Source organism: Budorcas taxicolor, chromosome 12 (assembly GCF_023091745.1).
Source record: "Budorcas taxicolor isolate Tak-1 chromosome 12, Takin1.1, whole genome shotgun sequence".
Lineage (NCBI taxonomy): Eukaryota > Metazoa > Chordata > Mammalia > Artiodactyla > Bovidae > Budorcas > Budorcas taxicolor.
In genome coordinates, this window is record NC_068921.1 from 49,328,812 (window position 1) to 49,343,347 (window position 14,536).

A 14,536-nucleotide genomic window follows, 5' to 3' on the forward strand; every position below is an offset into this window, starting at 1 on the left:
CCGCTTTCCAGTCCTTACGGCTCTGGCTGCCTGTCCCTGGCGGGGGATGGTCTGCAGCCGGCTGTTTCCGTTCCGTCCTTTGTTCTGTGCACGGTCCTGGCAGTGTCTTATGTTCGAGCATTTCTCGTGGTAGCTATCCCACAGTCTGGTTTGCTGGACCAAGTTAGATCGTTCTGGTTACGCGTGGGGCATTCCTGCCCGATTCTTACAAATCTCTGCAGCCCGCGCCTCCTGCGCTTCCCTGCCCTGCCCCCACTTGCTATTGGCGGATGCAGGCGTCTGTGCTGCTTTCCGCTGGGGGAGTTACTGTTGGGCTTGTAATCTGTTGGTTTTAATTATTTATTTATTTCCCCTTCCTGTTATGTTGCCCTCTGTGTTTCCAAGGCTCGCCACTGACTCGGCAGGGAGAGTGCTTCCTGGTGTTTGGAAACCTCTCTTCTTAAAATTCCTTTCCTGGAACAGGCTTCTCTTCCCAGGACGGAGCTCCCTCCCCACCTCCTTTGTCTCTCTTTTCGTCTTTTATATTTTTTCCTACCTGTTTTCGAAGACAATGGTCTGCTTTTCTGGTTGCCTGATGTCCTCTGCCAGCCAACAGAAGTTGTTTTGTGGAGTTTGCTTTTGAAATGTTCTTTTGAGGAATTTGTGAGGGAGAAAGTGGTCTTCCCGTCCTATTCCTCTGCCATCTTTACAGTTCCCGCCATTATTTAAAAATGGAATCTTGTTTATTAAAAATTGAAATTGCCTTGTATAAACAGTTCTACATCCTGCCTTTTCCACTTTACATTATATCATGGACATTTAAAAATACAGTAATATGCTTCAATACTATGATTCTTTAAACAAAATGAGTCATGGTATTTTGTTACTGGATACATTGTAATTTATTTAACCATTCTTCTTCAGTTGGTTATTTAGATGTTTTCTGGATTCATATTAAATGTAGCAGGGCCATGAAAATTTTTGTGCATAAATCTTGGGAGCATCTCTGATTATTTCTCTGTGTACATTCCTAGAAGTGGAGTCTCAGGTCACATTTTTAAAGCTTTGTACTGTGATATAACACCCCAAAGAGTGATTCAAATGTTGCATTATATCAAATAACACTCATTTTGCTGATCTTTTGTCAACATTGGACAAGAATAACACAAATCCCAAACTGAAAAGTAAAATAACCTCATAGAAATGGAGCAAGACCTCTGGGGCCAGGGTGCAAAAGCTTCCCCTGTTCCCCATTTCTTGTTTGTAGGAAATAGGCTTCCTTCAGCTTCCTTGGCCTTCCCTGAGTACAAAAGGGCAGATTCAAAGAGTTACTAATCAGAAAAGGAAGTTCAGTTCAGTTCAGTTCAGTCGCTCAGTCGTGTCCGACTCTTTGCGACCCCATGAATTGCAGCATGCCAGGCCTCCTGTCCATCACCATCTCCCGGAGTTAACTTACTCATGTCCATCGAGTTGGTGATGCCATCCAGCCATCTCATCCTGGGTTGTCCCCTTCTCCTCCTGCCCCCAATCTCTCCCAGCATCAGAGTCTTTTTCAATGAGTCAACTCTTCACATGAGGTGTCCAAAGTACTGGAGCTTCAGCTTTAGCATCATTCTTTCCAAAGAAATCCCAGGGTTGATCTCCTTCAGAATGGACTGGTTGGATCTCCCTGAAGTCCAAGGGACTCTCAAGAGTCTTCTCCAACACCACAGTTCAAAAGCATCAATTCTTCGGTGCTCAGCCTTCTTCACAGTCCAACTCTCACATCCATACATGACCACAGGAAAAACCATAGCCTTGACTAGGAAGACCTTAGTCGGCAAAGTAATGTCTCTGCTTTTGAATATGCTATCTAGCTTGGTCATAACTTTTCTTCCAAGGAGTAAGCTCTTTTAATTTCATGGCTGCAATCACCATCTGCAGTGATTTTGGAGCCCAAAAAATCAAGTCTGACACTGTTTCCACTGTTTCCCCATCTATCTCCCATGAAGTGATGGGACCGGATGCCATGATCTTCGTTTTTTGAATGTTGAGCTTTAAGCCAACTTTTTCACTCTCCTCTTTTGCTTTCATCAAGAGGTTTTTTAGTTCCTCTTCACTTTCTGCCATAAGGGTGGTGCCATCTGCATATCTTGGGTTATTGATATTTCTCCCGGAAATCTTGATTCCATCTTGTGTTTCTTCCAGTCCAGCGTTTTTCATGATGTACTCTGCATTTAAGTTAAATAAACAGGGTGATAATATACAGCCTTGACGTACTCCTTTACCTATTTGGAACCAGTCTGTTGTTCCATGTCCAGTTCTAACTGTTGCTTCCTGACCTGCATACAGATTTCTCAAGAGGCAGGTCAGGTGGTCTGGTATTCCCATCTCTTTCAGAATTTTCCACAGTTGATTGTGATCCACACAGTCAAAGGCTTCGGCATAGTCAAGAAAGCAGAAATAGATGTTTTTCTGGAACTCTCTTGCTTTTTCCATGACCCAGCAGATGTTGGCAATTTGATCTCTGGTTCCTCTGCCTTTTCTAAAACCAGCTTGAACGTCAGGAAGTTCATGGTTCATGTATTGCTGAAGCCTGACTTGGAGAATTTTGAGCATTACTTTACTAGCATGTGAGATGAGTGCAATTGTGCAGTAGTTTGAGCATTCTTTGGCATTGCCTTTATTTGGAATTGGAATGAAAACTGACCTTTTCCAGTCCTGTAGCCACTGCTGAGTGTTCCAAATTTGCTGGCATATTGAGTGCAGCACTTTGACAGCATCATCTTTTAGGATTTGAAACAGTTCAACTGGAATTCCATCACCTCCACTAGCTTTGTTCGTAGTGATGCTTTCTAAGGCCCACTTGACTTCACATTCCAGGATATCTGGCTCTAGATTAGTGATCACATCATCATGATTATCTTGTTCGTGAAGGTCTTTTTTGTACAGTTCTTCCGTGTATTCTTGCCACCTCTTCTTAATATCTTCTGCTTCTGTTAGGTCCATACCATTTCTGTCCTTTATCGAGCCCATCTTTGCATGAAATGTTCCCTTGGTATCTCTAATTTTCTTGAAGAGATCTCTAGTCTTTCCCATTCTGTTGTTTTCCTCTATTTCTTTGCATTGATTGCTGAAGAAGGCTTTCTTATCTCTTCTTGCTATTCTTTGGAATTCTGCATTCAGATGCTCATATCTTTTCTTTTCTCCTTTGCTTTTCACCTCTCTTCTTTTCACAGCTATTTGTAAGGCCTCCCCAGACGGCCATTTTGCTTTTTGCATTTCTTTTCCATGGGGATGGTCTTGATCTCTGTCTCCTGTACAATGTCACAAACCTCATTCCATAGTTCATCAGGCACTCTATCTATCAGATATAGACCCTTAAATCTATTTCTCACTTCCACTGTATAATCATAAGGGATTTGATAGGTCCTACCTGAATGGTCTAGCGGTTTTCCCTACTTTCTTCAATTTAAGTCTGAGTTTGGCAATAAGAAGTTCATGATCTGAGCCACAGTCAGCTCCCGTTCTTGTTTTTGTTGGCTGTATAGAGCTTCTCCATCTTTGGCTGCAAAGAATATAATCAATCTGATTTCAGTGTTGACCATCTGGTGATGTCCATGTGCAGAGTCTTCTCTTGTGTTGTTGGAAGAGGGTGTTTGCTATGACCAGTGCATTTTCTTGGCAAAACAATATTAGTCTTTGCCCTGCTTCATTCCGCATTCCAAGGCCAAATTTGCCTGTTACTCCAGGTGTTTCTTGACTTCCTACTTTTGCATTCCAGTCCCCTATAATGAAAAGGACATCTTTTTTGGGTGTTAGTTCTAAAAGATCTTTTAGGTCTTCATAAAACTGTTCAACTTCAGTTTCTTCAGTGTTGCTGGTTGGGGAACAGACTTGGATAACTGTGATATTGAATGGTTTGCCTTGGAGACGAACAGAGATCATTCTGTCATTTTTGAGATTGCATCCAAGTACTGCATTTTGGACTCTTTTGTTGACCATGATAGCTACTCCATTTCTTCTGAGGAATTCCTGGCCACAGTAGTAGATGTAATGGTCATCTGAATTAAATTCACCCATTCCAGTCCATTTTAGTTCGCTGATTCATAGAATGTTGACGTTCACCCTTGCCATCTCTTGTTTGACCACTTCCAATTTGCCTTGATTCATAGACCTGACATTCCAGGTTCCTATGCAATATTGCTCTTTACAGCATCGGATCTTGCTTCTATCACCAGTCACATCCACAGCTGGGTATTGTTTTTGCTAAGGAATGCAGAAACAAAGGAGGAGCAGTCAAGATATAAAGAAGAGATAAAGCAAATTCCTGGTTCCCTCTCAAGGAATATGCCTAATAATAACTTTGAAAAAGTAACATATACCCATCTGAATGCAGAATTCCAAAGGATAGCAAGAAGTAAGAAAGCCTTAAGTGAACAGTACAAAGAAATAGGGGAAAACAATAGAATGGGAAAGACTAGAGATCTCTTGAAGAAAATTAGAAATAGGAACATTTCATGCAAAGATGGACACAATAAAGGACAGAAATGGTATGGACCTAACACAAGCAGAAGATATTAAGAAGAGGTGGCAGGAATAAACAGAAGAACTATAGAAAAAAAAAAAACTTCAGTTCAGTTCAGTTCAGTCGCTCAGTTGTGTCCAACTCTTTGCGACCCCATGAATCACAGCACGCCAGGCCTCCCTGTTCATCACCATCTCTCGGAGTTCACTCAGACTCACGTCCATCAAGTCCATGATGCCATCCAGCCATCTCACCCTCTGTCGTCCCCTTCTCCTCCTGCCCCCAATCCTTCCCAGGATCAGAGTCTTTTCCAATGAGTCAACTCTTAGCATGAGGTAGCCAAAGTACTGGAGTTTGAGCTTTAACATCAGTCCTTCCAAAGAAATCCCAGGGCTGATCTCCTTCAGAATGGACTGGTTGGATCTCCTTGCAGTGCAAGAGACTCTCAAGAGTCTTCTCCAACACCACAGTTCAAAAGCATTGATTCTACGGCGCTCAGCCTTCTTCACAGTCCAACTCTCACATCCATACATGACTGCAGGAAAAACCATAGCCTTGACTAGACTGACCTTAGTCGGCAAAGTAATGTCTCTGCTTTTGAATATACTATCTAGGTTGGTCATAACTTTTCTTCCAAGGAGTAAGTGTCTTTTAATTTCATGGCTGAAATCACCATCTGCAGTGATTTTGGAGCCCCAAAAAATCAAGTCTGACACTGTTTCCACTGTTTCCCCATCTATTTCCCATGAAGTGATGGGACCGGATGCCATGATCTTCATTTTCTGAATGTTGAGCTAGAGTGTGAGATGAGTGGATTTGTGTGGTAGTTTGAGCTTTCTTTGGCATTGCTTTTCTTTGGGATTGGAATGAAAACTGACCTTTTCCAGTCCTGTGGCCACTGCTGAGTGTTCCAAATTGGCTGCCATATTGAGTGTAGCACTATCACAGCATCATCTTTCAGTATTTGAAACAGCTCAACTGGAATTCCATCACCTCCACTAGCTTTGTTTGTAGTGGTGCTTCCTAACGCCCACTTGACTTCACATTCCAGGATGTCTGGCTCTAGGTGAGTGATCACACCATCGTGATTATCTTGGTCGTGAAGGTCTTTTTTGTAAAGTTCTTCTGTGTATTCTTGCCACCTCTTCTTAATATCTTCTGCTTCTGTTAGGTCCATACCATTTCTGTCCTTTATCGAGCCCATCTTTGCATGAAATGTTCCCTTGGTATATCTAATTTTCTTGAAGAGATTTCCCATTCTGTTGTTTTCCTCTATTTCTTTTTTTTTTTAATTTTAATTTTTACTTTATTTTACTTTACAATACTGTATTGGTTTTGCCATACATTTTGCATTGATCACTGAGGAAGGCTTTCTTATCTCTCCTTGCTGTTCTTTGGAACTCTGCATTCAGATGCTTATATCTTTCCTTTACTCCTTTGCTTTTCACTTCTGTTCTTTTCACAACTATTTGTGAAAATAGCCAGATAGCCATTTTGTTTTTTGCATTCCTTTTTCTAGGGGATGGTCTTGATCCCTGTCTCCTGTACAATGTCACAAACCTCATTCCATAGTTCATCAGGCACTTATCTATCAGATCTAGTCCCTTAAATCTATTTCTCACTTCCACTATATGATCATAAGGGATTATATTTAGGTCATACCTGAATGATCTAGTGGTTTTCCCTACTTTCTTCAATTTAAGTCTGAATTTGGCAATAAGGGGTTCATGTGCTGAGCCGCAGTGAGCTCCCAGTCTTGTTTTTGCTGCCTATATAGAGCTTCTCCATCTTTAGCTGCAAAGAATATAATCAATCTGATTTTGGTGTTGACTATCTGGTGATTTCCATGCGTAGAGTCTTCTCTTGTTTTGTTGGAAGAGGGTGTTTGCTATGACCAGTGCGTTCTCTTGGAAAAACTCTATTACCCTTGCCCTGCCTCATTCCATATTCCAGGGCCAAATTTGCCCATTACCCCAGGTGTTTCTTGACTTTCTACTTTTGCATTCCAGTCCCCTATAATGAAAAGGATATCTTTTTTGGGTGTTAGTTCTAAAAGTTCTTTTAGGTCTTCATAGAGCCATTCAACTTCAGCTTCTTCAGCATTACTGGTTGGGGCATAGGCTTGGATTACTGTGGTATTGAATGGTTTTCCTTGGAAACGAACAGAGATCATTCTGTCGTTTTTGAGATTGCATACAAGTACTGCATTTTGGACTCGTTTGTTGACCATGATGGCTACTCCATTTCTTCTAAGGGATTCTTGCCCACAGTAGTAGATATAATGGTCATCTGAGTTAAATTCACCCATTCCAGTCCATTTTAGTTTGCTGATTCCTAGAATGTCGACGTTCCCTCTTGCCATCTCCTGTTTGACCACTTTCAACTCTGAAGTATTGACTTTCGAGCAGCAAGTTGCTGAACTTGAGTTTGCTTACATCATTGTTGCTATGTTTGCTTATTTTCCTTTTTATAATGCTGTTGAACTTTTTTCTTTTATCCACACTCCTGATTTTGTGAATTGCCTTTCTGTATTCTTTGTTCATTTTTCATTCAAGATTATTATTACTATAATAATAATAATAGCCATTACTATTAATAATTTTTTTTTACTGATTTATGAAAGCTGTTTTTCTGTCATATGTGACACAGTTTTTTTTTTTTCCCCAGGAAGCCACTTGTCTTTTCATTATGTTTATGGTTTGTTTAAAGTATACAGATTTAATTTTTATGCCACTGATGATGTCAGTCTTTTCCCTATGGTGTCTATCTTTGATTTTATGCCTTGAGATTGCTTTCTCAACCCAATAGCATATAAAAACTCATATATATTTCCCTCCTATTTTGTGTTTTGTAGATTTTCTCCCTCTCTCTCTCTCTTTTTTTTTTTTTTTTTACTTCATTTGACTCTTTGGACTATCTGGAAATCATTTTGTGTGTGTGAAATGAGAAATGAAGCACATTTATATCTTTTACATGTTTTATACAGTTGTCTGGGCTTTGTAGGTGGTACAGTGGTAAAGAACCCAGCTGCCAATGTAGGAAATGCTGGTTCAATCCCTGGATCAGGAAGATCCCTTGGAGGAGAAAATGGCACCAACCTCTAGTATTCTTTCTGGGATAATCCCATAGACAGAGGAGCCTCGCTGGCTACAGTCCAGTGGGTCCCAAAAGATTTGGACACTACTGAGTGACTGAACTCACATGCACCTATGCATACAGCTACCCTAACACATAGTTCTCCTTTTCCCAACTTGAAATGTGATTTTTGTCATAGACTAAATTTTTAATTGACTAGAGTTGGGTTTTGCATTCTATTCCATGGAGTGATCTTCAAGGTCTCCTATTTTGTATTTTATTGTTATATCTTAATATAGACATAAATACTTTTAGAAATAGTTCAAGTATTTACGTTTATAAATACAAAAAATAGTCAAAAAATAGTCTTTTGTACTGTGGTAACTTAGACTCAGTTCTCTAGTGTTCCCTTCTTTCTGGGACAGCCTTGGTACTGGCTGCCTTTTAGCTTTTGGACGTTTGATGTGGACCAAAGTTGAGGTAATGGGAGTGGTCAGCTTGGGTGTAGACAATAAGGGTGTGCATTGACTGCAGAGAATCCACACAAACAACAAAATAACTGACGAATGTTAATCTGCTTTTTATTATTTCTAGGTACCAGCAAAGTCAAGTAATTTAATGAAGAGGAACTAAAAAGCCTCTTGATGAAAGCAAAAGAGGAGAGTGAAAAAGTTGGCTTAAAGCTCAACATTCAGAAAACGAAGATCATGGCATCCGGTCCCATTACTTCATGGGAGATAGATGGGGAAACAGTGGAAACAGTGTCAGACTTGATTTTTTGGGCTCCAAAATCACTGCAGATGGTGATTGCAGCCATGAAATTAAAAGACGCTTACTCCTTGGAAGAAAAGTTATGACCAAGCTAGATAGCATATTCAAAAGCAGAGACATTACTTTGCCAACTAAGGTCCGTCTAGTCAAGGCTATGGTTTTCCTGTGGTCGTGTATGGATGTGAGAGTTGGACTGTGAAGAAGGCTGAACGCCGAAGAATCAATGCTTTTGAACTGTGGTGTTGGAGAAGACTCTTGAGGGTCCCCTGGACTGCAAGGAGATCCAACCAGTCCATTCTGAAGGAGATCAGCCCTGGGATTTCTTTGGAAAGAATAATGCTAAAGCTGAAACTCCAGTATTTTGGCCACCTCATGCAAAGTGTTGACTATTTGGAAATGACTCTGATGCTGGGAGGGATTAGGGGCAGGAGGACAAGGGGATGACTGAGGATGAGGTGGCTGGATGGCATCACGGACTTGATGGACGTGAGTCTGAGTGAACTCCAGGAGCTGGTGATGGACAGGGAGGCCTGGCATGCTGCAATTCATGGGGTTGCAAAGAGTCGGACACGACTCAGTCACTGAACTGAACTGAACTGAACAGGGCTACAAATTAGTACATTTAAAAATTACTTATCTCTGGATAAACATCGTATTCTCTATGGGAGGTAATTCAGAGAATTCCAAATTATATAGTCAGCTCCTAACACAGAGATTAGCTACAAATGCTTGTTTGAAGAGTAAATTTTAAAACTTCATGATAATTTAAACTTGCTTGGAGAGTCATTTCCCAGCTCCTGAGGAAGTGGATATTCCAGCATTTAAATAGTAGATACAAAATGAACAAAGGAGCATGTGTGTGTGTTAGTTGCTCAGTGGTGTCCAACTCTTTCTGACCCCATGGGCTGTAGCCTGTGAGGCTCTTCTCTCCATGAGACTTCGCAAGCAAGAGTACTGAAGTGGTTGCCATTTCCCTCTCCAGGGTATCTTTCCAACCCAGGGATTGAAGCCAGGTCTTCTGTATTGTAGGCAGATTCTTTACCTTCTGAGCCACCAGGTAAGCCCCTCAAAAGAGCATAGTGGTTTTAAATGAGAAGAATCAGGACATAATAAATTTTCTGGTGAAGCAATTTTGGTGGAAATTTTTTTACTATAGAGAAATTTGAAGTCTGCTTTAATCAATTTTGAAGAAGCAATGACATAGGCAGTTTGCAGGTTACGGAATTTATTGTTAAATGAAATTTTTATAGCTATTTGCAAAAATTATATTTAAAGCTTTTCTTGTATGTATATCATTGCTTTATTAAAAAATTTTTGAAATGAAAATTAATACAAATAGTTTTTGCTCAATTAAGAACAACTATAGCAACAAGGCTGCACTGTCTATGAATGTGAATATGTGAAGGAAAAATAGTTTTTTAGACATCATTTTCTAATCTGTTTAAGTTAAGGCCTGTTATTATTACTTACTGCAACAGACCTGAATTTAGATTTATGTTTTATTTCTAGTTACACTATTATTCTAATATTGATTTTTCTTTAATTAATAAGTTTATTTTATGGGGATAATTATGAAAAAGTTACTGAAAAGGAATTTTCTATACCCATGGCTTTTTTCTTGGTCATTATTGTAATTTGCTTCTTTTCATGCTTATTACTGAAAAGAATTTTATTGCATAGATGAAAGGGTGTAAAAAAGTGCTCTGCTCCAAGGTTTAAATGTGCTCCCTGTACCTTCAACTAGGTAGCACTCCTTTCTGGAGGAGGCCCCTCCCCAATGTCAGCATGTCTGGCCACTGGCTCAGAGAGTTCCTACTGCTTCTATATTATTTGTACCTGAAGCAGCTTCCCCTCTCCCTCTGGTTTAGAGGTTGTAAGGATATTCTGCTTTGTATCCTCTGTTAACTTTCAAGGCGTGTTAGTTAGCTAATGGTTACTCTGTCCAGTCATTCCAAGCACCTCAAAATTTCTGGCATACAGATGGCATTCTTCCTAGTATCATGTACTATTGTACATTTCTACCACCTTCCTGTGAAATTTACATCTTGTAGGTTGGTCCCATGGCATTACCTTTCCAGTGTCTTATCTGGAAGCCAAATACTGACCATTAGCAATAGGAAAGAGAAGATAGGGAGGTAGCAGGAAACAATTTCCCATGTAGAATATGATCAGAGAACTCCATGGGCTTTTCTGGGCAGAAGGGAGTGACCTTCTGATGCGTGAAAAGAAGGTTGTTCATCCTCTGCAATGATGCTTAAGCCACCTGTGTTATTTCTATCTTTAGTGATAAGAATTCTTGCTTTGAAATGAATGGCTGAAATGCATTTTCTTTGATGAAAATGCACACTGAATTTTAGAGCTAGAGCTTGCTGTCTAAGCCCTTCATTTTATAGATGAGAAAATTAAATCCCAGAGGAGCCAAGTAACTCAAGTTAATTCCTCAAGGTAGTTACTGGCAGAATTGGAACTAGAGCTCAAATCTACTTATTCCTAATTAAGAATATTTTCTATTAGAGATACTGTTGTGCTCATATTGACGTCACTCTTAACCTTTCTCCACAGTTCCAACCGTTGTGAGGATTATGTACAATAATACATATTAAAAATGGGCCTGAACTTCTATCAGTCCTAGAAAAACCTGGCAGCCTTGCTCTTATTCTAATAAATGCTCCATGTGACACGGGTTTTAAAAAAGATGAAAATTGTGCCTGTTTTTTTCAGCTCTGTATGGGCTATAGCTTTTTTTTTTTTCCCTTCTCGAGTGTTATTGACATACTTCTGCTCTAATGAACTAACGTTCCTATCTCAAACGACTGCTTTGGCAGAAAGGAAAATTAACATGTTAATCCAAAAAAAAAAAAAAAAAAAAGAGAGAGAGAGCAAGAGATGGGAAGAACTCAACATGCGGAATGGTAGAGTGTCTTATAAAAGGTATCAGGAGTCAAATGTCAGTGCCTGATTTTAATTTTAAATGAATGCATTCGGTGTCTATATAACAGCCTGACATATGCAGATGATTGTTCATGACCATGATCATCACCCCTCCTTTTCTTCCTTCTACTTATCTACTTAAAGATTTAATAGTCTCTTCATTAGTTTCTGTATCATCATCATTCAGTCCTTCCTTACCTCAAACAGCTATTTATTGAAATTCTATTACAATCTACATGATATAATCATAGCTTAGAGAGAGAAACAGAGGTGATTATAGCAAATTATTAAAAGAATTAGGTCAGCAGAACTAGAATGTTAGAGAGGCAAGGAAAACAAAATTTAGAAAACTTGGTACAGTCAGATCTGCTGTAAATAAGCAATGCTGTTAAAAGTGTTTATAGGGGGATACAGCTGAAACCAATGGCTTAAGGATCATTTTTGAAGTCTGCTGCTGCTGCTGCTGCTAAGTTGCTTCAGTCGTGTCCAACTCTGTGCGACCCCATAGACGGCAGCCCACCAGGCTCCTCTGTCCCTGGGATTCTCCAGGCAAGAACACTGGAGTGGATTGTCATTTCTTTCTCCAATGCATGAAAGGGAAAAGGGAAAGTGAAGTCGCTCAATTGTGTACAACTCTTAGCGACCCCAGGCTCCTCCATCCATGGGATTTTCCAGGCAAGAGTACTGGAGGGGTTGCCAGTCAAAATTTTTTGTCCATCCTAGCTGAGGACAATTGGGAGATGGCAACTTTTTGAACTCACTTGAAACGTCTTCTCTGAGAGATTCTTCACTTTGCAAGTGTGATTCTGGTTTCTTTGCTTTGAGACATAATGAATAAGAAAGCTGGATTCTAAATAGCTTGGTTTGAGAGCTCACAAAACATTTTCCATTCAGAAAACATAATACACTGAAACGAAGCATATTGAGTGGAATATTTGGAAATATCTACAATGTGACCAATGGCCAACAGTGACATGATAAGGCAAAGATGGTTGATGGGTGTGGATTTGGAAATAAAAAAGAAGTGCCTTGCAAGAAGGTTATACAGTGGTGGTAGAAAGCATGTATATAAGAAATTATTTTATTAAAATGTGATTTTGACTAATACACTAGACTGGTTCACTGTTCCTAAAGATAGTACATAAAATATCTTTCCAGCAGGTTAAGAAATAAGAAAAAGGTAAATCATTGTAATTATCTTCATTTGCAAGAATGAAAACCAGAAGGGAATTACTGTGTAGTACTCAGTTGAAAGTGTAAGTTGCTCAGTCATGTCTGACTCTTTGTGAATCCATGGTTATAAGGGCATAATTCAGTGATGAACAGATAATTCCTTTCCATGGATGAATTTCACAGAATAATAAATGTTGACGATGGGCAACCTTAATGTAGATGATTAAGAAATACCAGAAAGTAACTGAGAATAAAAACAGAAAAGAATTTGGAACATCTCTTTTGATCCAGTGGTGAAGAATCTGCCTTGTAATGCAGGGGATGTGAGTTCAATCCCTAGTCTGGGAACTAAGATTCCACATACCAAAACTAGAGAGTGTGTGTGCTGCAGTGAGGACCCTGCAAGCTGCAACTGATGCAGCCAAAAAATAAATAAATAAATAAATAAATAAAATAAAGGAATTAGAAATGCAGCATCATAAAGGGAGGAAAGGGAGGGATAAGTAAATCTAAGTAAAGGCAAATAAGGGCACTCAGATCTGTCTTATGCTCCCATTATGTACAATAGAAATGACTAAAGTCAGCAATAAAGACAACGTGAACACCAGGAGATATTGGAGAATATTTTATGCCCTGTACACAGCCAGTTATTCAGAAATATAATGAATGTACTATGCATTAAAAAAAGTGTCAATTGATGTAACTACAGATGACTAGCAATAAGTAAGACTTGCCCTATATAAAAATTTAAAAATTGATGTAAATTGTTTATACACATGCAAAGATTTAGGCTGCAGATTTAATCCTTGAATTGATCATAAACCAAAGCAAGATAGCAGCAGATAACTGAGATTGAATTTTTCACATACCCTCAAATCCTATTATTTTGAACTGGGAATGCAGACATAAGAAATAAAATTTAGTTGTCTGATTAGGAGGCCTACTTCTTACATACTTGAACAACTTTGCCATTTATTTGTGGCATCATTGGCAATGGATGGGGAAGGAGTTCAGAGGGAAAGAGAGAAGCATGTTTTCCATGTTGTTCACAGTCTGATCACCTCTGATGTTGACCCTCCTCCAATACCCATAAACACAAACAAGTTATATATTTCATTTTGCAACAGAGAGAGAGAGAGAGAGAGAGAGAGAAAGAAAGAGAGAGGAACTTGTCTACTATCACATGCTGGCCTGATGTGGGGCCAGGTACAAATCCAAGCTATCTGATTTCTGATCATCACTATAATGCCTCTCTGATGTGAGTAAAAACAGAATGAACTATTGAAAATCTTTTTACATGTATTTATCCATTAGTTTTGTTTCAGAAAAGAAGCCACTTCTGACTCCATGTTGGAAACTGTTTCTTTGACTTGTTTTCTGTTGCTTTTGTTATTATAATAACATAATCTCCAACCTTTTAAAGAACCCTGCCCCTCTGATACTGCTGCTGCTGCTAAGTTGCTTCAGTAGTGTCCGACTCTGTGCAACCCCGTAGGTGGCAACCCACCAGGCTCCCCCATCCCTGGGATTCTCCGGGCAAAAACAATGGAGTGGGTTGCCACTTCCTTCTCCAAGGCATGAAAGTGAAAAGTGAAAGTGAAGTTGCTCAGTTGTGTCAGACTCTTCACGACCCCGTGGACTGCAGTCCACCAGGCTCCTCTGTCCATGGGATTTTCCAGGCAAGAGTACTGGAGTGGGTTGCCATTGCCTTCTCTGCCCTGTCCCTCTGCCTGACTGTAAATTAAAGTGCTTTTGTTCAGCTAATAGAAAGATAATCTGACCCTGCCCACATATGAATAGAAGAGATTAACACACCCTCTCCAAAGGCTGACCCATCTTGGAGATGTTTTGTGAGACTGAAGACCATTTTAACTTTATTTCCTCACTGCTATCTCCCTCTCTATTCTTCCTTTTGACTTTAATTCCACACTGTCTGTCTCTCTCTCTGACTCTATAAAAGAACCTGGCATCCAGGCCCCAGCAAGATGGTTACTCTGAGACATTAGTCTGCCATCTACTTGGTCAGCTAGCTTTCCAAATAAAGTCGTATTCCTTGCCTAAACACCTTGTTTAGATGTTTGGATAAGAAAGCTGTGGTAC